This window comes from Candoia aspera, chromosome 8, assembly GCF_035149785.1.
Source record: "Candoia aspera isolate rCanAsp1 chromosome 8, rCanAsp1.hap2, whole genome shotgun sequence".
Classification (NCBI taxonomy): Eukaryota; Metazoa; Chordata; class Lepidosauria; order Squamata; family Boidae; genus Candoia; species Candoia aspera.
The window spans coordinates 64795780-64817660 of record NC_086160.1 but is presented as its reverse complement, the minus strand read 5'-3'; the positions used below and the strand labels follow the sequence as shown (position 1 = coordinate 64817660).

Sequence of the window (21881 nt, the reverse complement as noted above, 5' to 3'; positions counted from 1 at the left end):
AGGCAATTTCAGAGGTGTCATATAGCATAGTCCTACATATGTTTATTCAGAAATAAGTCCTACTACATTCAGCATAGGTTTACTTCTGAAACATAAGTTTAGGATTGTTGCCTTAAGAGCAGTTATAAATCCGGTTAGAAAGGCATTCATTGCCCATACAAAACCTCCCTGCTACATCTTTGATCCTCTTTGTGATAGTCCTGTTAATCTTTCCAATAATCTCTGCTGAATTTTTAAAAGAACTTTGTTTTCTCCCACTTACTTGCCAATTGTTACAGACAACAGCTATCTCAATTGTTACTTATGTTTTCATAATGAGGGACTTCTGCCTTCCTAACTCTCCATGAGAAACTTCAGTAATTCTTGTTTCCTCTCTAGGAGATCCATTGGATATGAGGCTACTGGAAACTGCCTCCTGCTTAACCCATAATGATTGCCCCTAGTCATATCCTCTTGTCTCTGACATTTCTCACAGATTGGTTACTGATGTAATAAAGAGTATTATAAAGCATCATTAGCATTTCTGGCTGAACACAAGTATAGGCAGTAGGCTGAGGTTATATTTTTTTCTCCACAAAATGGTATTTTATCACTCTGATACATAATCGGAGAATCTTGAATTTATAGGTCAGGAAGTTTGCCAAGATTTTTATGAGAATCTCCTGTCCTGAACAAAACATTTCTCAGAGATCTGTGGAGAAGGTCTGGCCCACTCACAAAATTACTGTCATGGATCTGTGGCCAGTTTCAAAATAAAATCCAGATGGTGCAGAAAGCACAAAGGCTTGTATCTGTAAGTATGCTGATACCCATAGACCCCAGATTGAGAATCCCAAAAACATTAAATCAGATTATGCCCTGACTCTAACATTACAGCGTGGATTAAGAGCTGTCTTAGATCTGCCCCATTTATGTAGCTCAAGAAACACATACAAGGGGACAAGATTACATTGCTAACCATCTCTCTCATGCCAGTGAATCAACCAGACATGGCCTATAGCAGTGTTTCTCAACCTTGGCAACTTTAAGATGCATGGACTTCAACTCCCAGAATTCCTCAACCATTCCCCATGCTGGCTGGGGAATTCTGGGAGTTGAAGTCCACACATCTTAAAGTTCCCAAGGTTGAGAAACACTGGACTATAGAAATCCACCTTGGTGGGGAAGAGGTTGAGATGAAAACAGCCCTATACACATTCTAATGGAAAGATATGCAGCCTGGAGCCCTGATGTTGCCCCAGTCCTGTTCTCCACTGCTGAAAAGGTTGTCTGAACATGCATTCCCACAAGATAATCAAATTCTAACTGACTAATACTTTTCTGTTAATCAGCTAGAAAAAAATAGAGTTAAAATATCAGCAAAGAGCTACCAAGAGGAGGCAGAAACCCTCTGTAAATAACCAACCTAAAATCCTTCCAAAATATAACTTTTAAAAGTTCATAGATGAAAATAGGACACTTTTTGCATCTTCACAAGACTGTTTTCTTCTTGTATGGAGGAACAAAGTCTGAAGAACACTTGGCCTCCCTGTTCATTCCCAAAAGTTCTACTTGTGTGTCTGCTCTTGGCTGAAGTAGTATTTTTCACTTAAACCCCTTCCCCATATTTCACAAACAATATACAATCAATATTTTTAACAGTGGGGGAACTGTGAAAAAATTGTGATGAGCACAATAGAGATTTTGAAAAACACTGCAGTTGCATAGAGGGAGTAGGGCTGAAGGGAAGGATATTTCCTGCAATTCAGATGGCGCTACTGTTTCCTTAAAGTAAAAAGGAAAAGGAAAAGGAAGAGCAAGATGTTATATATTTACAACTGTAAACAACTGAACAATTACTAAATGGCTGCAAAGGGAACTGTGAGTATCTCTTTGCTGCCATCTAGTGGTCACCTCTATTTTTGCAGCCCAGATCTATCAGCTCTAGACTGAGCAGTCTTACACACTGGCTGTATTCATACAACACACTAAGCTATGGTTTGTCTTACAAACTGCAATTGCTGGATTGCACAGCACACTGAGCTCCAAGTAAGCAAACCACCTTACAGCTTTTCTTGTTTTGTGAACCAGGCTACATGCATGTCCTGTGCCTATCAAAAATGAAGTGAGAACACTTTTGTATAACCCCCCCCCTACTTGCTAGACAAATTTCTTTAACTTATGTTTTTCTAAGGAGGGAGCATACATGTTTCTCCTGTCCCTCCTCATAATCACTCTAACAAATTTACATCAGATTAGATTATTAAATATATATATATATATTTTTCTATTTACTGTTAAACTTTTCCAGTTTGGGAGGGGTGGTAGGCAATTTTAATGCTGATTCAGACGCTCCTGCTTGGTTTATAGTATTTTCCTTAGGAGGAGACTGCTGAATTCAATAGAAAAAGAGTCTGATAGGTCAGGAGTTCCTTCCCATGAAATGGGACAAAAAAATGTTTCGCTGGTCCCTCAGGTGTTTCTGCCAGAGAAAGAAGGTTAATTTAATAATATAAAATTACTTTCCATACCCACCTCTTATAATTCCATGGAATTCTTGGTTTTCTCAGAAGTTTCCACAAGTGAAGCTGACCTTGTAGCAGCCTCCCTCCAGGGTATTTACCAGATAGCTTAAAAGGCCAATCCTCCAAGAGATTATTCAGGAACCTGGTACGTGAAGGTACACAGTTGCTAAGCTGAGGCTGTAAACAAGAGCTGTCCAAAAATTGAAGGTGAGACTCCATCTAGTGGCATTCTGTTTCAACAGCAACATTTAGTAATGATGGATAGTCAAGAGACATTAGTGGTCTTTACCAATTGCACTAACCCAGTTATTTTTCAGACTTGGCAACATTGAGATGTGTGGACTTCAACTTCAGTGCTGGTTGGGGAATTCTGGGAGTTGAAGTCCACACATCTTAAAGTTGTCAAGTTTGAAAAACACTGCACTAAACCCTGAGTTGGTTTGGTCTCTTGTGTGAACCCAGGTCCTGTAGTTGGTAAATGCCTTGGTCCAACTTTGATAATGTGTTTACTACCAGCTTAGAGTTGCCAAATTCCTTTCGAAGCCAGAATCAATGTTCATCACTAGTAGCACCAGTACATCATAGGAGTAAGGAATCTAAAATAAGACGGAAATGGTGGGGGGAGGAGAGAACAAGAAGCAGAATGTAAGGTTTTGTGGGTACCAGCGTGATTTCTTTTGTTTCTACTATGCTGCCCTTTAAGTAGCCAAGAATTTGGTAGTTAGGAATATATTGGTTCTGAATACTCAAGTTCATTTATGTCTATCAACTTAAATTGTTTCACACTGAGCTCCACAGTTTAACCAAACACGTGCTGATGAATCACTTCCTTTTGCTCATTCTAAAGTAGGCTGCCTGCAAATCATTATAATTAAACTTTGTAGATGCTGTATTGAGTGGATGCAGTTTGCAATAAGCCGAGAGATTTTTATTCAGAGAAAGTCCAGTAATCCCATATTATAGTCTTCTGTAATCCAGTCTTCTGTAGCTCCCAATATTGCTGGGAATTATGGCATCTACAGTGGAATGAGGTTCCCCCTAAGATCTGGATAGCCTCCATTCTACTGTTGTTTAGAAGAGCCATTAAGATCCACCCAGGCCTTTGGTAAGGGAGAGCAAGACCCCTTGCTCCATTTCATCTGGTTTGTCATGCATGCCATTTTTTATTGTAAATTCTTTTTTGGGTTCTGGTGTGCCACCCAGAATTGTCGGGAAGCATACAAGTTTAGAATAAATAAAATGTATCTGACAGGCAACAAGTTAGACCAAATTGATATTTTGCAAACTCATAACCTGCAAAGTTTGGAACACTGAAATCCAAATTCTTCAATACTGTATCAACCAGATAGAAATTGAATTAACTTTTGCTTTGTACTCAGAAGCATATATCTCAGAAGGCTTGAGCAGTGAGTATAATCAAGTGGCAATTAGTCCACTCTGAAAGCCATGTCAGTTTGAACTTGTTGTCAAGTTTGGCTCAAACTGAGATTATAGCAGATGTCTGTATTGTCAGAGTGCTAGAAAGCGTTTGGCCCGAGAGATCAGAAAAATCACACACCAGGCATTTCTATAAAAATAAATGTATTTACAGAAAGCACAAAAACGTATTTTACAAGCTGTGCATTCACATGTGCTCAGAGAGGACTGGGAAGAGAGGCTGCAAAAGTGAAACTAAACAAGTCCAGGCAGGTTCCTCCCCCAGGCAATGCAGCTATTAACACCCAAACTGAGGACAATTAAGTTCGACTTCTTCACCCTGCTGATACTTAAGGAAGTACTCAATTACCATGGTAACCTTAATGACTTTACAGCCAAAAGCAGAAAAATACAATACCAACATGTATGAAGATATTTAGTACACAAATGTTGTCTACTCTGGAAATATATTAGCAAAGAAACTTTGGCTTTTTGCATGAGTAATAACTGTAAAAAGAAATCCAATGTAAAGTTTCAGTAAATGATGGCCTCTGAATAGTCACAGAAAATCTTTCACTGATGTGTAAGCATATCTATCTATACATTACTGAAATTAACACTTCTGGAGTTAGAATATTCATCATGGTGGCAGCCTATTCTGTTCCTCCCCTACTTCTGGTGTCCTGTTTTTCATCTCAGCAGTCATCATCTCAAAGCCAATGATTGTGCTCAATTCGTAGTGTTATTTCCCCCCCAAAGTTATTTCTTCTGCAAAAGTACAGCTGCCTGCTGATGCATCCTGCTGGCAATGGTGTGATGTAATTTTGGCTTCATAAATAATTCCATGGCCTCTGAACACTGGAAATAGAGAAAGCAATACCCTTGAGTTAAGCTGGTGCCCCAGTGGTTGCTTAGCAAGGTAGCCAATTATGCCCACAATATTTTCTGCCAGCTGTATTGAAACTAGACCAGTGTATTGCTTCATCCCCACATACACAGGGAGCTGTCATTTGAAGATAAACTTTGCTGCCATGCATACAGACAGCTGGAGAGGGAGAAAGCAAGGTTGTAAAGGAACAGAATGTTCACCATTTGCCTCAGTTTCAACTTTGCCAGCCAAATCTTTAAGCAAGCCAAGAACTGGGTTTGCCTGGTTTTTCAGTGTTATTCTAGGAAAGGAACGGCATTGGCCAAAGCAGCTGTAAAGGCAGAGTGAAATTCCAAAGGAAAGACATACTTGAATAGCTTTATTAAGCTGAGGGAGCACCCAGTATCCAATTATGGATTCCACAGTTGACACATCCCAAAATATTGCTTCCTCCAGCATTTCTTCTTTGCCAGTGCTGAGAAATAAAGCCGTTGAAAGCAAAAAGGAAAACTTGGAAGTAGAAAATGCCACAGTAGTGTAAAGTGGTGGTTTTGAATTCACTTCAGGATCACAATCAAGCTGAAAAGAAGGTGGAAGAGCTGTGATTTCTGAATGTGCAAGAAGTCTCCCAGCCCTGCCTGTGCAAACATGAAATAAGCAATCTAAGTATTAAGCAATTAAGCCATCTGACATTTAAAAAACTAATGTTAAGTTGTAACTCCTCATCATACATGATGATTAGAAGCCAGAAAAGGAGACTGGGGGAAGAGAAGAAAGAGATGTGACATACCTATAGGAGGTTATATTGTTGGAGGGAATGAGCAAAGACATCTCAATTTCTCAAGTATCACCAATGGAAGACTTGTGGGCTCCATCTGATTTTCTGTATTTTTGGCTGCCTATACCTCCCTGACAGCAGTTCTCTAAAAGGATTAACCCCAACTCTCCATGGCAGGTATACTGCCCATAAAAAGCAATCAAAATAACAATGTTCCATTGGACCAAAATGTTTAAAGATTCCTGAGGTGTGGAATGGGGTTAAATTGCACTAGCGATCCTGCCAAAGCTTGCTGTGAAGAATAAACAAGCAAGTTTATTATGTTCCCTGGTTAAGGGAATATAAATTCCAGCTGTTTGAAATCAAAACTATTTCCATTCTTTGTCAGAAACACAGATTCTTTGTTGGGTGAAAACTGAACAGAAATCAACTCAGCAATCTTTCAACAAAGCTGGAGGTCACTGAAGCTAGGGAAGTCATAGAAATCTCCTGGTCTAAATCCACTCTAATTGAAGATTAACAAGGACCCATATTTGCTAAAAGGACCAGCAAAGATACTTCTGTATTAAAAGAATAGCATAAACAAACAAGAACAGAATAATAGGAAGGAACCAGAAGTATCCTTTGTGCTGATTCATTGGAGATTATTAAAAGCAAACTTTGGGGAAAGAGAAATGGCCTTCTTACCAGAAAGTTTGGGAGACTGTGGAAGAAGCCTGAGAACATCACATAGACACCACACCACTGAAGAGCTAGGAGCCAACTATGAAGTGATGCTTAAGAGCTCCCATGCTTCCTTCACCACCAGTCTTGTGATCAAGATACTGACCAGGTTTGCCCACCCGGCTTAGCTATGGGATTTTGTTTGTTGGTTTGGTTTTGGGTTCATGTTTTGTGCAAACTCAACCATATAGTCTGTAAACCAAGATTTTATGGCTTAGTCAATGTAGAACCACAAAACTGTGGCTTATTCATCAAACCATAGTTAAACTATGAAGTAGTGTGCTGTGGGGGCTCAGTCATTGGGTCAGACAAGTTTAATGTTATAACTTCTGCAGCTTTTTATAGTCACATTTGTAAGAACAACCTTCTCCAAACTGCTATCCAGAACCTTCATAATTTCTAACTAGCATAATCCTGTGATGGCTAAGGATTATAGGAAGTGAAAGGCAGCACATTCTGACTGGGAAAGGCTGCCCTAAAAAGCTCATTTGCCTCATGACTCTTTTTTTTAACCTGACACTGATTGGACTTACACATTGCAGTAGCCACGGTATGCTTTAAACCATATTTGAATAAGCCATTATACTAAATCATAAGCTATCTCTAAACCAAAGTGGTGTGAAAACTTAGAACAATGATTGAATCCAGTCATTTTACGTATCTGATCTTAAAAATACCTTTTTTCTGATGTAATTAATTTGCACATCTATCTTTCCTTATTCCTGATTCTCCTGTGGATTTTTTTATCAGTTCCAGAGCAATGTTGCTTGGGAGAAAATGATCCCTCTGAAAGCAAAGTTTTGGATAGAAAAAGCTTTGAAATATCATTTTGCCTCTCTTGGAAACAGAATAGCTTATTATTATTATTTTTCTTTCTCCCAAGGTTAGTTTGTTTTGGTATCATGATAAGTTTGTGAAAATCTGTCCCTGGGCACCAGCTGTTCTCTTCTCAAATTTCCTACCCAACTCCCATTTTTTCCATACTGCTGGTTGTAAAAACCTCAGAGTAAAATGGCATAAATAACAGTAAGCCTGATATATTTTTACAGTGGTGGAATATTCCTTCAAGAAGAAAACATAATTTGGATGGATTTTAAGTCTTTTTAAATGTAATGCTACTTGGTAAGGGCAATGGTTTCTATACCCCACTGTGAGTTGTGCTCAGACAAGATGCCATAATTATCCAGGCTTGGTACATAGCAGAGATGAGAATCTAAAGCAGTGTTCCCCAGCTGGCTAGGGAATTCTGGGAGTAGAAGTCCACACATCTTCAAGTTGCCAAGTTGAAAAACACTGATCTATACTGCAAAGGAAGACAGAGAGGTGTTACCTTTATATTTGCAACACACAGCCATAGCTTGCAAAGGTGCACCAGGGTTTCCCCATCTGTGAGGTGCATGTCCCTTGGGGAGTTGCAGGCAGAATCCAGGGGAGGTGTGAAGAACCTTTTTGTTGTCCATTGTTACAATAAATCCACTTTTCTCCAAATACTAGTTTCAAGTGGGTAACGTGGTGGCAGAGGCACAAGCTTTGCTTTTTTAAATTTTTTACATCTTGATTGAACATGTTTCACTGTATTTTCATTGTTCATTTTGGATTTTTAGGGGAGGTGTGTACTCTACATTAAGATTCCCCCAAAGGGAGGTGTGATGGCAAAAAGTTTAGGAACCCCTACTCTACATGAAGATGAGTGAATGCATATAAATTCACAGTGCTCTTCTTGGATATGTAAATAATTGTAATATATATGTAATATTTTGCATTATAAAATCATTGCATTATAAAATAAAAAAATGCATTATAAAATCATTGAGGCTTTTGAATGTTGGGGTTCATCTTATAAACCTAGCTACTACGCATTCCTATCTTTGACAACACTGCACCGGCACCTCGGGTTACGAACGATCCGCGCAATGCTGCTTTTTGCCCCCAGACAGAACTGAACGCTTCGGCTTTTTCCGGAGACGCTTCGGCGGCTGTCGGGGGGGCGGTGTCAAAGCCTAGGTGGGCGGGGCTAGAACCTGTCGGGCTTTGCTCCTTGGTCGTCGGCTTCGGAGGGCCAATCCCGAGAGCGCTGGGCCAGGCTCTGTCCACGTGACGAAGTTCCAGCTGCTGCTCCCGTAACAGCTCCAGGCTGGAGAGCGAGCGAGCGAGCGAGCAAGAAAGCGAAGCGAAGCAACATAAAATAACTTTGTTTCTTCTCCCCGCCCACTTCACTTGCCTCGGCTGGCTTGAGGGGTGGGGAGGACGCTCAAGGACCCCTCTCTCGCCTCCCGATGGGAATTGCATGGATTTAGCCAAGGTGAGAGACCATTTTTTCTTTCTTTAATAAATTCTTACTACAAATGAGAACGCTTCTCTTTCTGGCTGGCAGAGAAGGAAGATTCCATTTCCGTAGGAAAGGAGGAAAAAGAGCATTGGGTTCAAGAAGTGCTCCCTCCCCGCTCCCCTTCCTTGTTCGTTCCAACTTTTCTTGCATTCTGGAGAGCGCCTTTGCGCCTTCCTTTGCTAATCTTAAGCGTGCGCTACCTGGGATGGTCGTTTTTCCAAAGTTAAGCAAATGACAGTCGAGGCGTGCTGGACGTTTGTACGCAGATCTCTTTGCGTGGGAGAGATGGACGTTTTGGAGTCTTTGCTAGAAGGGGTGTGTGCGCGCGTGTGCGCGACTTCGCATTGTTATTTAGGCAGCTCACGCATGCCCTTGTTTCGTGTTTACTTGGCTGCCTCCAGAATGAATTGCAAGAGAAACGTGCCCTGGATTTGTTGACAAGTTTTGTTCGAAGTATCTCTTCACTCTGCACTTTTTTTCCCCCCATGGTTACTTTAACTGCTTTCAAAGTCTTGTTTTCTGAGTTACGAGTCATTCTCCCAGTATGGGTACAATCTACTAGCTTCAGCTTTTGCATTCTTAGGTTGTACATAACAATGTATGCTCCAATATGTGCTCCACTTACATTTCCTTAAGCTAAAAGAAAGACATTTCTTTTCTCCCAGGTACAAATTGCCTTCTGTGGTTGCCCTGGGTGCACTTAGTTTGGGATGTGGCGATCAGTTCCTCTTCTTGGTGCGGTAGAGGTGTGGGACTCACGGAGGAATAAGCTGATATTTGTGGTGACCGTGTTCACAGAATTGTGTTGCAAGGGTGCACCATCCAGTGCCTATCAATCTCCCTTCGGCCACAATGCAAAATAGACTTCAGAACCTTGGAAGACATTATGCTGAATTGTATTTCGTAAACTTTTTTGATTATTACATATAATCTCTTAGAAAGGAGAATCACTTCACTGAATCTATGTAGATACAGAGCAGAGCAAGAACAGGGCAAAACACTATTGCCAGTTATGAAGCTCAGGGATGTTCAATGCTATTTCATTTGAGACCAACCCTGGAGTTACATTCCATAAAAGGGGTGGGGCAGTTTGTCTTGGGGGGGCCAAGACACACACACACAAAATAGGACTCAAAGCAGAAATGAAACTTAAATATATTTCAAATTGCATTGCAAGTACTAAAGATAGTTAATACAGTGAAAAGGTTTTTGGAAAGATGGTAAATTAAAGGGGTCTTCAAGGGCTTCTGAGGGCTCTTCCCAAGGTTTGGGGGAAATATATAGGGACCTGCAGATTCCAAGTGGTTCTACTGGCATACTTAGAGAATTGCATCAGCATACTGAAAGTGAAATGGCATGGAGGCATTTACTGTTGGGGTATTAATATGGTTGCAGTCTTGAAATGAATGCTAAATGCAGAAGTAAATAATCGGCCAAGTGATGAAATTAGTGGTGTGGTAAGGTAGAGTTAGGCTCGTTGTGATGGTGTAATATTTGTTATTGCAATTATTGTTTTGTTTAGCAACTTTGGTCTGAACAAAAGGCATCTCTGGAAAGTGGTATGGAATTGAGCACTGGGAGGTCTCTCCTTCAGCCTTGCAGCCAGCTGTTCCCCTCTATTCACTTGTTACTGGGCTCCTTGGGAGTTGTATGTAAAAGATTTCTGCAAAAGCTAAACAGCCCTGTTAGTTCATGGAAAAAGAAAACCAAAATTCCTAGTAATTCCTGTATTAGGACCCACTGAAGCAACCTGGAAGCATATGCGAGTTTTTGAGCTACTAAAATGGGGATTGATGAAGAGTTTGGGAGAACTCAATAGGTTGCACGCTCCTTCATGTATTTTGGCTGATCTTAATAAAGATATCATATAGCTATGAATTTTGCAATAGCTGGGTTCTGTCGCTCTTTGGCTCCATGGAGCCTAAGCCATTAATTTATCACTGGATCTGCAGCAAATGTATTCCAAGGACAGTTTGGACTGAGAGAGAGAGAGATTGAGATTCCACTAAATAATAATATGCAGCTGGACTGGTATATTTGACATTCATGGATGAACCTTTGAAAAACAATGTTTGTTTTTAAGAGCAGCTCCTTTCCCCAAAGTCATTAAAAAAAACATCTAATCCATGCTGTGTACTTTGCTTTATTGTCATTTGCAAGGACTAGAATACAAAAGAAATTACAGTAAAAGAACAGTGGATGAAGCATGCATTAAAACAAATGCAAATAAAGGTATTGCTACATTCTGATCATAGTAAAAAAAAGGAAAGAAAAAGCCAATAAAGCATATTGCTTCTGTGCTAAACAAAACAAGCTTTGTGCATATATTGATGTTATAGAATTAAATGATTAATCTTTATCATTAATTAACCATTTGTACAAATGGGGATTTAAGCATCTAAGCTTTAACGTGCTGTAATATGAATTTCTATTGTCCACCTATTATTTTCCAAACCATTGGCATTTAATTCAGAATAACATCAGCATGCACAAAACCCCATGGATTTTGCAGAACAAAATTAACATGGGAAACAGTTTCTGTCAAAAGGAGAGACAATATAGCACATGAATCACAACCAGTTTTGCATTTTGAATGCCACATCTACAGTAATTAGCTGAATTAGCAATTTGTTTTTGAAAAGACATAGGCATTCCTATTTGGCATTCCAAAAGTCCCTGTCTCCTCTAGTCTTGGATATTTAATCTACTATATTCTAACAACCATTTTATAAATAGCTATTAGACACTAAATATTTTGTTAAAATATGTTAAATCCTCTAGTGTAGCCTTTCTCAACCTTTTGACCCTGGAGGAACCCTTGAAATATTTTCCAGGCCTTGGGGAACCCCTGCACATTCAGGCTCAAATATAGGCCAGAAGTTACAAAATTATTATATTTGTTTCATGGATAGGCCTGTATAGATGCATTCACAGTGTTCTTAAACTAAAAATAAAGAATGACACTTACCTCTTTAATGTGAAGTTGGAATTTGAAATATTTCTTTAAATAAATCATGATTCACCAGGGAACTCCTAGTGACCTCTGATGGAAGCCTAGGGTTCCATGGAACCCTGGTTGAGAAACCCTCCTCAACCCTGTGATATCGAATGTTCTGAAGCACCTAGGATGGCTGGCTCCTACCTAGGTCTCAAATAGTATTTTAAGTGAAGATATTGAAATTCAGATGGTGCTATGGCATCTTGAACAGCTTGAGTCTGTTTACTTAAAAAAAAGATCCTCTGTTCTCTTTTCTGTAGACATATGTGAGAGACTGTGCCCCACGAACACTAAGTTACAGTTGTTGGTTTTACACATAATGCTAAAACTTAATGCAGTTTGCTTGATTTTGGCTTAACACATTGTATGAACCCAGACATAGTTGTTGGTACTTCATGGTTTATCTCCTAGCATGTTGCATGAATGTGGCCAGTTATGATTTATGCAATAATTCATGGCGTTGGCAATTTTCAAACCAAGCCACAAAATGCACTCAAGCCACCTTAAGATGTCATTGTATGTGATAAAAAGCTCCCTTTTTAAAGGTGGAGAATGATGGGAGTTTGGACTAACACATCTGGAGGACACCACTTTGGGGAATGTGCCTTGAATGCATATTTCCAATATCCAGTCTCCTGAGGTCAGTTATGTGAAATAAGTGAAACTCTGGGTTCACCCATGACATTTGGTTAACCATGGCTTATTCAATAAACTACATTGGGCTGAATTTACACTACACAATAAACCATCAGTGATGACTTACAAACCACATTATCCTGATGTGAGGACCAAACTCATGGGTAGTATTTGAGGCAGATGTACTCAAGCACTGCCCCGTCCCCTCATCCCCTATCTGTGGGTTTTGAATCTGGAGATTGCACTATCAATTTCAAATTGCAGCACAACAAAGTAGTATAGCGTATGCCTGGCCTGTTAACAAGCATCACATACAGATATGAGCTTTTCCTTCACATGGGTGTGCTCATAAGCCTAGGAATTTCATTTCTTCTAGGCGTGACACAAGACAGATGCAGATAAAAATTGTGAATAGGAGAAAAAGGAGATTAAGGAGCAGCAGTGGCCGCAAAGTGGCTTACACTCTTTAGATCTATATGATGGTGTGCTTCTATTGTTCTGGTGGGGCTCCTGACTTCAGAAACTCTCTGCCTTTGGTCCTGGGTGGGACTGCCGTCCCTCAGACAGGCCTAGGGTGCAATTCGGGGGTCCCCTTGCTCCTGGAAGAGCAGGAGGCAAAAATCCATTTTTTTGAGCCAATTGTACCCATTCCTGTATCAGGAGTCCCTACTCACAGTCACTCATGCTCTAGACATCTTCTCTCTAGACTGCTACAATGTCCTCTGCATGGGGTGACTTTTTGAAAACCACCTGGAAGCTGAAATTGGTTCAGAATGCAGCAGCACAAGGAGTTATGGATGCAACTCTGTGAACCTATGTAATGCAACTGCTTCAGAAGCCGTACTGCCTCTCCGTAAGCTTCTGAGTGCAACTGAAGGTGCTGTTTATTGCATATAAAGCCCTTTGTGGCGTAAGGCTGGATTCCTTGAGGGACTGCTGGTCTCTAATTGTCTTAGCTTATCTCAATAAAATCTGGCAGAGAGGGCATGCTTCAAGTTCCTTCCATGAAACAATGTCATCTGGTGGGACCAAGGAGTACACGTTCTCTGTTGTAGCACCTGCCCTATGGAACATCAGTTGCTTCTGTTATTGTTATTTATGTTATTTCATTATCCTGCAGTTTTTATGTTCTGAAGGTTTATTGTTATGTTGTTCTATATTTATGTTACTTCAAATTGTAAGTAGCCCATAATCACTCTTGTGAATTGGGCAGCTGTATAAATTTAATACATAAATGAATTATAACTACAAAAGAAGGTGAAACTGAGAAATTAAAAGCATTAAAAAAAAACCAGTACTTACAATTAATGAGTTCATTGGAAGTAAAGAGGAAAGTTATTAATTATATACTCAACTCACCTTAATTAATAAGGGCAAATTTTTGATTATTTGTATCTCACCCTACCAACATTACTCAAAATGTTTAAATTTCACCCTTTCTGTGCTTTTGTTTTTTAAAAAAAGATTTGCTTTCCTTTGGGTTTTAACTGGATTTGAAAAGACAACAAAAATGTAAACTGACAAAATGAATTTACAAGAGTTTTTTTCTGGCCAAAATCACATTAGATCTTGTTTGAATAACAAATCTGAGGGCTTCCCATCAAAAGGATGGTGGGGCCAGGATACAATAAATGGGTGGAGAATGGCCAGAATGATGTTCAATATAATTTAATGCATTAAAACACCAGTCATTTAATGCGGTTAATATAGATACTGATTGAGTATAATTGTTATAGTTTCTCCTGACAGATTAAACATTATAGTTGAGTTGGAAGTTTTGAAGGGGCCTGACAGGTTCCCAGAGCAGTGGCCTTAGTTAAGTTGCTTGTTTTCAGTCTAGCCCAGTATATATTCATCTGAAAATAGGTCCAGTATTGCTGCTTTTGTTCAGAACTTGCTCTAGACTACATTTCAAGTGAAAACTGCATAAGTCTAAATGTTTTCCTTCCAAACACAAAGATAACACTGGTGGGAAGAAGAACATGGAATCATCTTTTTCATGGATCCTTATGGCTTGAGAAACACTCCTACAGCCACATTTTCCAAGTTTTTGTTTTTCCTGCTTTTCTTGTTCCAAAAACTGGAGCCACAGACTCCAGTCGTGCTGGGCGTGATTTTACTCAGCACCAGCTTCTGAGCCTGACAGCCTGTAGTAAGTTGATACAGTGATGTTGTCATCTGATTTGTACTGCAGCTTCATAAAACAGTCACCTGCCAGCTGGCACATGTTAGCATCCTATGAAACTTAGCAAGTTTGCAACCCACAAGAGATAAGGACACAGATAACTGGTCAGCAGCATTGCCCAGACAGAAAGTGAAATTTTGCACACCTCTGTGATTAAAGTGAACATCACTCCAAAACCAAGATAACAACACTCTTTCTTAATTAAAAATGCATAAATTACACATTGCTTTTTCTTCTAGGATTCAGCAATGCTTAGGTATGTCCAATTCAACAGTAACCATTTTTAATACACTACTTTGTGTTTTCTAATTTCTGGACTTGGAAAACAGCTTTCCTATTTGCCCGTCTTCTCTAAAGTGGTATTTTTCTGATCAGTTGAATGCAGTTCCCCAAATTACCAGGAATGCACTTCTAACATACCTGGTAACTCCGGCTGGGGGAAAGATAAACTGGGGTCATCTCCATGATCTCCAGCAGCAGCTTTCCCCTCCATATTCCTTGGCATGTGAGTCTTTAGGGATACCAAGAACATAGAACATTCCTGCATGTTAAGCATGTTCTCTACCACTGAGCTATGCACTTGGGGAAAATACAGTATGAAATCAGTGCCCTGAGATTTATTCATGCACGGATCCCAAGTTCTTTTGACAGCCCTTTTAAGGATGGGTTCAAGAAATATTTCCATATTTTAACCTTGAACTTCTTCCAAAGCAAGGCATCTGGCTTTTTTTTATCCCCTCCACAATTTTGCTAAGTAACCAAAGTGCAGAGCATGAGTTCTACCATCATCTGGTTGTTTTATAGCCTTCATCCGTCCAACACATTATCTATGTTTACATGACACAGTTGACCTGTTCATTCTCTACCTCAGTTAATTGATTTACCTTTGTCTGCCAAGAGCATATAATCTAGGATAACCTGGTCAGTCCTTCAAACTTTTAAAATGTGCTTCTATTAGCCATTGTAAAGGCAGCTAGGAATTTATTGCTTCCCATTTCCCACCTGCCCCTGCCTGCACAAAAAAAAAAAAAAAAAAATAGGGCTAAGTCATGAATCTTACTCATCCCCCTTCTGCAGGTTCTTTGCCATGGGGTTGGAAACTAAAATGGTCCAGAGACAGGGTGTCCAGAAAAGCCCTGTTTTTGCCAGAATTTTCTAGGAATTGGTCAGTGTCCTGAAAGGCTAATCCTCAAGAAGCTGTTCAGATGTCATGGGTATCTGCGAAGAGTCATTTTAGCTGTTTGGTGCTAAAACGAACCTCTGGTTGGTTGATTGGGTCAGTTGCCCAAGTTAAGATGCTAAAACAACTTACTAAATCCCATTCCAATGACCCATCTACCTGTAGGCGTGTTGTGTGAATAGGGCCATGAGGAATAAGTAATATTTTCTGAATTCTGTTAACATTGAATAAAATGTAAATCTAAATGAAATTGGTTTTCGCTTGTATCCAGCAATTAAACTAGCCTTCCCTAATCTTTTTCCTTCTGGATAAGCTGGATCGCAATTCTCATTATTCCCAGCAAACAACACTCTGCTGACCAGCGAGGATGAGAGTTGTATTCCAAGGCTTCAGGAAAACTAGCTAGTGGGGAAAGATTGGATTATATATTCTTCATGAGCTAGAGGGCATTTCTCACTTGATTCTGTACCCAGATGGGCAACTTTGGTGTTCAGGGGTTATCCTTTGTATATTAATATCTTTATTTTAGAGTGGCCGAGGGCCAGAATGCACAAGATGGGTATTTGGTGTTTCCATCAGTGTGAGAAAGGCTAAGATTGGTGAAGCAGAGAAATGTGGGGTACTAGGATGGGAATTGTGGTTGTTTTTAATTCGTTGCCATACACAACTTGTAAGGTTGTTTTCTCCCCACTCCCTCTCCAAATGGCAAAAAAAAAAAAATCACACTTTTATATTTTCATGGTTTATTACATTTGTAGCCCCCTCGAGGCCCTGGTCATACAGAGGGAGCAGTTCTTTGTCTAGTTTACGCTCTCAACTACAACCTTGTAAGGGAGATTGAAAGAGAGTAATCAGCACAAACCACCTTGGGAATCTCCTTAGTTCCCTTACTGTAAAATCCCAGTTTTCAACCAGGTTTTGCCTTTACAGTATTCATGGTTTACTCTGTGTGTGTGTGTGTGTGTTTATGGAGCCATGTATTCTGTAAACATCATAAGCAACTTTAAGTACTCTGGTAAATAAGCAAGAATCAGGAATGGATATCAAACATTTTCAGCCTTGTCTGCGTGCTCCACTGTCTCTTATTACCTTAGAAGTTCTTGAAACAAAAGTTTCCCCAACTGGTGTTCCTTCTCCAGAAAATATTCTTACCTTTAGCCACTCTTTGGCTGACTAGAGTACATGGGCCAGCTCTGATGGTTTGTAATTTGCACCATTAAAGACATGACCCTACTTCTAGAACTTCTTCCTGTCTATGTTTAACCTTTTTTGTTGGACTTCCATAAATTCTAGCATCCAACTGCCTCCACATTACATACAAAACTTTTTTCATGCTTTTCATAATTGAGGAAGGAAGGAAGGAGTTATAGGGATTTCTCAAGGAACTTGATTATAATATATTTCTACTTTGTAAGTATTTTGAGCAACAGTGATGCAAACATTGTAGACTTAAAGGCTACTGCGGAAAGTAATGCTGGGTTTCAGAAAACCACTTGAAAAAGAACAAACCTCCTATGCTGTGCTGCACTGTGCTGTGGAGGAAGCCTCTGGCATTTTGGCATTCTTAAAATGCTGAAGATGACTGTGAGACAATATGTGGCATGCATACAGGAGGATGGGAAAAAGTCCATTTGTGCTGCTGAGGAAGGAACAACATGTCTGAAGTTTCCACTGTTTGTTTTGCTAATATTTACTTGAATCCTTCCTCTCCTTTCCCTTTCTTCTGATACTTCTTAATCAACCTGTGAGACATAGAAATAAACATCAAGTGGATGTTGACTCAGATCTTCCAATGGTCCACTCATCAGCGCTGTAACTGCATTCATCCATCTTGCCGTTGCTTGTCATTGTCTTCTCTTTCCTTCCACCTTTCCTAGCAATATGGACTTCTCAACGGAGCTGAGTAGTCACATAATGGGTACAAAATATGATAATTTGAACTTGGTCATTTGTGCCTCGAGTGAGTATCTGAATTGATTTTTTCAATAATCCATTTGTTTATTTTCTTGCCTGTCCATGGTATTCTAGGTATATGTTTATGCATGCATATACTTATGTACAGTATGTGTGTACCCTATGCAACACCTAGCTTTGACAGCTTAGGTTTAACCACTGTACCTGAAACCAGACACAAACACACCCCAATATTACAACTTTTAGAATTCCCAGCTTCAGCAAAGGATCGTTACCTTGTCGTGGTGCTGGAGCTTGAGCACCTCAATGATGCCATGAGCTAAACCGTGAAGGGCCACCCAAGACGGGAAGGTCATGACAGAGCGGTCAGACTAAATGCGATCCCTGGGGAAGGTAATGGCAACCCACCTCAGTATTCTTGCCGTGAAAACTAAATGGATCAGTACAACCAGAGATATGTCGGTATACCATCGGAAGATGAGACCCCCAGGTCGGAAGATGGTCAAAATGCTACTGGGGAGGAACAGAGGATGAGTTCAACTAGCCCCAGATGTGATGACGCAGCTAGCTCAAAGCCGAAAGGACGGCTAGCGGCCAACAGTGCTGGTGGTGAACGGCGAATCCGATGTTCTAAGGATCAACACACCATTGGAACCTGGAATGTAAGATCTATGAGCCAGGGCAAATTGGATGTGGTTATTGGTGAGATGTTAAGATTAAAGATAGACATTTTGGGCGTCAGTGAACTGAAATGGACTGGAATGGGCCACTTCACATCAGATGACCACCAGATCTTCTACTGTGGACAAGAGGACCACAGAAGAAGTGGAGAACCCTTCATAATTAACAGTAAAGTGGCTAAAGCAGTGCTTGGATACAACCCAAAAAACGACAGAATGATCTCAATTCGAATTCAGGGCAAGCCATCTAACATCACAGTGATCCAAATATACGCCCCAACCACAGATGCTGAAGAAGCTGAAGTAGAGCAGTTCTATGAGGATCTGCAGCACCTGCTGGACAACACGCCTAAAAGAGATGTTATTTTCATCACAGGAGACTGGAATGCTAAGGTGGGCAGTCAAATGACACCTGGAATTACAGGTAAGCATGGCCTGGGAGAACAAAACGAAGCAGGACATAGGCTGATAGAGTTTTGCCAAGACAATTCACTCTGCATAACAAACACTCTCTTCCAACAACCTAAGAGACGGCTTTATACGTGGACTTCACCAGATGGACAACACCGAAATCAGATTGAGTACATCCTTTGCAGCCAAAGGTGGCAGACATCTATACAGTCGGTAAAAACAAGACCTGGAGCTGACTATAGTTCCGATCACGAACTTCTTATTGCACAATTTAGGATCAGACTAAAGAGATTAGGGAAGACCCACAGATCAGCTAGACATGAGCTCACTAATATTCCTAAGGAATATGCAGTGGAGGTGAAGAATAGATTTAAGGGACTGGACTTAGTAGATAGGATCCCGGAAGAACTATGGACAGAATTTCGCAACATTGTTCAGGAGGCAGCAACAAAATACATCCCAAAGGAAGAGAAAACCAAGAAGGCAAAGTGGCTGTCTGCTGAGACACTAGAAGTAGCCCAAGAAAGAAGGAAAGCAAAAGGCAAGAGTGATAGGGGGAGATATGCCCAATTAAATGCAAAATTCCAGAGGTTAGCCAGAAGAGATAAGGAATTATTTTTAAACAAGCAATGCGCAGAAGAAGACAATAGAATAGGAAGGACAAGAGACCTCTTCCAGAACATTAGAAACATCGGAGGTAAATTCCAGGCAAAAATGGGTATGATCAAAAACAAAGATGGCAAGGACCTAACAGAAGAAGAAGAGATCAAGAAAAGGTGGCAAGAATATACAGAAGACCTGTATAGGAAGGATAACAATATCGGGGATAGCTTTGACGGTGTGGTCAGTAAGCTAGAGCGAGACATCCTGAAGAGTGAGGTTGAATGGGCCTTAAGAAGCATTGCTAATAACAAGGCAGCAGGAAACGAGGGCATCCCAGCTGAACTGTTCAAAATCTTGCAAGATGATGCTGTCAAGGTAATGCATGCTATATTCCAGCAAATTTGGAAAACACAAGAATGGCCATCAGATTGGAAAAAATCAACTTATATCCCCATACCAAAAAAAGGGGAACACTAAAGAATGTTCAAACTATCGAACAGTGGCACTCATTTCACATGCCAGTAAGGTAATGCTCAAGATCCTGCAAGGTAGACTTCAGCAATTCATGGAGCGAGAATTGCCAGATGTACAAGCTAGGTTTAGAAAAGGCAGAGGAACTAGGGACCAAATTGCCAATATCCGCTGGATAATGGAAAAAGCCAGGGAGTTTCAGAAAAACATCTATTTCTGTTTTATTGACTATTCTAAAGCCTTTGACTGTGTGGACCATAACAAATTGTGGCAAGTTCTTAGCGGTATGGGGATACCAAGTCATCTTGAATGCCTCCTGAAGAATCTGTATAATGACCAAGTAGCAACAGTAAGAACAGACCACGGAACAACGGACTGGTTTAAGATTGGGAAAGGAGTACGGCAGGGCTGTATACTCTCACCCTACCTATTCAACTTGTACGCAGAACATGTCATGCAACATGCTGGCCTTGAGGAATCCAAGGCTGGAGTTAAAATCGCTGGAAGAAACATTAACAATCTCAGATATGCAGATGATACCACTTTGATGGCTGAAAGCGAAGAGGAACTGAGGAGCCTTATGATGAAGGTGAAAGAAGAAAGTGCAAAAGCTGGCCTGCAGCTAAACCTCAAAAAAACCAAGATTATGGCAACCAGCTTGATTGATAACTGGCAAATAGAGGGAGAAAATGTAGAAGCAGTAAAAGACTTTGTATTTCTAGGTGCGAAGATTACTGCAGATGCTGACTGCAGTCAGGAAATCAGAAGACGCTTAATCCTTGGGAGAAGAGCAATGACAAATCTCAATAAAATAGTTAAGAGCAGAGACATCACCCTGACAACAAAGGTCCGCATAGTTAAATCAATGGTGTTCCCCATAGTAACATATGGCTGCGAGAGCTGGACCATAAGGAAGGCTGAGCGAAGGAAGATCGATGCTTTTGAACTGTGGTGTTGGAGGAAAATTCTGAGAGTGCCTTGGACTGCAAGAAGATCCAACCAGTCCATCCTCCAGGAAATAAAGCCAGACTGCTCACTTGAGGGAATGATATTAAAGGCAAAACTGAAATACTTTGGCCACATCATGAGAAGACAGGACACCCTGGAGAAGATGCTGATGCTAGGGAGAGTGGAGGGCAAAAGGAAGAGGGGCCGACCAAGGTCAAGGTGGATGGATGATATTCTAGAGGTGACGGACTCGTTCCTGGGGGAGCTGGGGGTGTTGACGACCGACAGGAAGCTCTGGCGTGGGCTGGTCCATGAAGTCACGAAGAGTCGGAAGGGACTAAACAAATAAACAACAAAGAATTCCCAGCTGGCCCAGTCATACCAATAAATGTGTCCATGTGTTACACTTCTTGTTATACCTATGAATGCATATGTGTATGTGTTTGTTTCTTTGCCAGAAGCCACAATCCAAAAAAGGTAAGTCTGCTGTATTTGGGCTGCAAAAATTCATATCTGAACTGCATTCTCAAGAATATGGATGGCCACAGGTATGAGAGCACAACCTCAAAATATCCAAGAGAACAACTGCTATTTTCATTTCTGACAGTGTTTGAGGACAACATGACTTTAGCTAGAGCTCACGAATCTGGACTGCAAAAATCCAGATGGCCATTATATGGCGATAAGCGGTTTTCAGGATCTTTCTGCTGTTAATGATACTCCAGATTGGTACAGCAGACAGGGGCCTACATTATACATGCATGTGTATATGTGTGCATTTAATTGCACATGAAATGATATTCCCCATTGAAACAAATAACTGATCATCTGCATATACCAACTGTTTTCTGTCTCATGGAAACTTACTACTATCTCACACACGGTGACAGGTACAGCTTATGTACATTCTTCTCTTTGCTTCCAGCAGAAACAGAAAAAAAGAAAATAGGTTGGGGATGGGGTAGGAAGGGAAGGGTAAAGAGAAAAAGGCAAAATTGGACTGAGGGAAAGCATAAGGGAGAGGTAACAGAACGAGGAAAAGATCTCAGGTGTAACAGTTAAAAAACACATTGCATGACCAGTTTCCTCACCCACCGAAACCACAACTAACCTTCAGAGGCAACCAGGCTTTTCAGCAAGATGTTGGCAACTATTTCTTCCTATTTTTGTGTTTCTAGGGCCCCCTCCCCACAGGTATTTATTTGGAAGAAAACATGGTCTTCTTGTTGAATTAATT

The 21881-nt window shown here is 40.5% G+C and overlaps 1 protein-coding gene across 1 annotated transcript in view; it reads left to right on the top strand.

The window, feature by feature from the left end:
• The first annotated feature begins 8433 nt into the window (after window positions 1-8433).
• AFF1 (ALF transcription elongation factor 1) overlaps window positions 8434-21881 on the top strand; it is a 156021-nt gene continuing 142573 nt past the window's right edge. The window contains exon 1 of the mRNA XM_063310427.1: window positions 8434-8591. The gene's annotated coding sequence lies outside the window, so the exon portion shown is untranslated. The remainder of the gene's footprint in view (window positions 8592-21881) is intronic.